Source organism: Penaeus monodon, chromosome 39, assembly GCF_015228065.2.
Source record: "Penaeus monodon isolate SGIC_2016 chromosome 39, NSTDA_Pmon_1, whole genome shotgun sequence".
Taxonomy (NCBI): domain Eukaryota; kingdom Metazoa; phylum Arthropoda; class Malacostraca; order Decapoda; family Penaeidae; genus Penaeus; species Penaeus monodon.
Genome location: NC_051424.1, coordinates 7,977,217 through 7,979,716, shown reverse-complemented (window position 1 = coordinate 7,979,716; position 2,500 = coordinate 7,977,217).

Sequence of the window (2,500 nt, the reverse complement as noted above, 5' to 3'; positions counted from 1 at the left end):
TCATATATGTCAGAGGTTTATTTCTATGTGACTTTATATAATAAGGTCGGAATACCGAATGTCGACGAATTAACATTCATCAGCACTTTTGCGCGAATGACGGTGTTCGCTGTATGTGCGCTCTCAAATGTCAGCCATGAAAACTGACATCTTGCCAAGTATATGATTACCAGAGACACCCAGGCATGAGACGGCATTTCCCTGTGACACAAGATCTTCTGCTTCTGATGCCAGGGTGTCCCGTCCCACCATAAGCGCTTCGCTCCGCCCACAGCATCCCGCCCCAGGAATCCCTGAGCACGTGACAGCGTTATTAATACATGCGGCACACAAGCCGTCGGGGCTGTCAAGTGCAACCTTTTTCGTATGACCAACTGCGCTGATTTATACTGCAGGGCAACAATACGTATTAGCATCGTTTGTATAACCTCCATCGATGATTGGTAAGAACTGTTAAGGAAATGTAAAATCATAATACTGCGATCAAAACAAAACACATTAAGAATGTGTAAATCACCATGGGTGTATCTTAATATACACTCCTTCCAGGGTCAGAGAGAGGGTGGCCCGGGCGGGTTCGGGAGACGTCATTATTCAGTGAAGTGAACAGAGTAAACAATGAAACAATTAGCTGACATAAAGAATGGTATGCCAATGATGACATGCGAACCGAACTGACGCTTCTGTTGCCATATAAGTACGTGACCCATATAACACTCAGCTTCCTGTCTTCTCTTACACTTATTTGCGGTTCCTTATCTCTCATTCTCCTTTCTCCTCCCTTTTCCATCGTTCCTTCTTATTCTCCTTTTCCCATTCTTTCGCCAAGCCTACCCTGCTATGTATGATTTCTCTCACTCTGTTGCTTTCTCTGACTTCCTTCCTTTTGCAAATTTTTATATCGGAGTAAACGATAAAAGGGAAAATAAGAAGTAAAAGGAAAAATAGAGAAAAAATATAAACATAAGGAAACACAATAAGAATGGAAGAAATGTGATGAATAGATCTTGTCGGACTATTAGAAGATTAGTAACAATTAAAGATAAAAATGGGGAAAAATTATAAATTCCGTTAAGACAAAAAAAAAAAAAAAAAAAAAAAAAAAAAAAAAAAATCGATTCTCTTATTTTTCTCTAATGTTTTTACACACCTTACTGGTATTTGTAAATACTTCCACATTTTCATTTTTTTAGCTTCAGTTTATCTGGTAAAATCTACTTATTCTTTAGAATTACGAGTTCGTACTTCAGATCTGTTGATGAAATGCGTATTACTGTCCCTTTGTCCTGCAAACATGATTTTTTTTCATGACTTATAATAATAATATTAATAATAATAATGATAAAAATGATAATAAAATAATATTTATGATAATAGTAATGCTGATGATAAATAATAATAAAAATAACAACAACAACAACAACAACAATCATCATAATAATCATAACATAATCATAATGAATAATAACAATAACGACAATCATCATTATCATTAACATTACCATCAAAATCATCATCACTATTATCATCACCACCGTCATCACTGTCATCGTCATCCTAAACATTATTACTATCTTTATAATCATTAATACCATTACTGTTATTATCCTTTTCGATATTGTTGATGTTGCCATCATTATTACTGCAATTCTTTGCATTAATATCATCTTTCTTATCAGTATTTCCATTGCAATTGATATCACCGTTATTATTGTTACTATCATTTTTATAATTATCATTATAAATTTCTTTACCACTATCATATTAATATCACTATTGCCGTTTTTATTGTGCAATCAGAAGGATTTAACTGGTAAATTTCCCATATGTTTTGCATAGAAATTAAACGCGTTGAAGATATGAATAGATAAATTCTAGTAATAGTAATAAGTACTAAGTGGAAAGTAGATTTTCATTTAAATACAACGTAACACGTGAGTGCATCGAAAACCAGACCAAAATCAGAATAAATAAAGCCTATTTATTTGGTCTAATTTATATTCCGTGCACCGCATATAGTCAATGGAACATATGTATTATCTATGAAAGCTATAATGTATGCAATGCCAGATACAGCATAATGTAATCAAGAACCGAAAACGTATCTGGTGACGAGAAAACTCAAGCCGTATTTCAAAGGCTTAGGGGCTGGTATATCAAATATCATTTCTCTGTCAAGTTTAGAGCTAAGTAAGACGAACAACCGGTGTATGAGAACTATGGCTACGAAGAGATATACAGCATCGTTTTCTTCCTAATTTTGAGACGAAATATGCCACAAAGAAAGAGACGGATGCCATTTGGCAAACACAAAGAATTTACTCCCATTTCAAACTTCAAATGTTTCGTGTCAACATTTGTTTCTGCTTTTGGTGAGTTTTCTCAAAGGTGCCATATAGCGATTACTTAATTTCTTCTAATAACTTAATAAAAGAAATAAACACTATAAATCACTCTTATCAAATCTACATCGGCAGTCTGCAAACCAGATTTTACTACC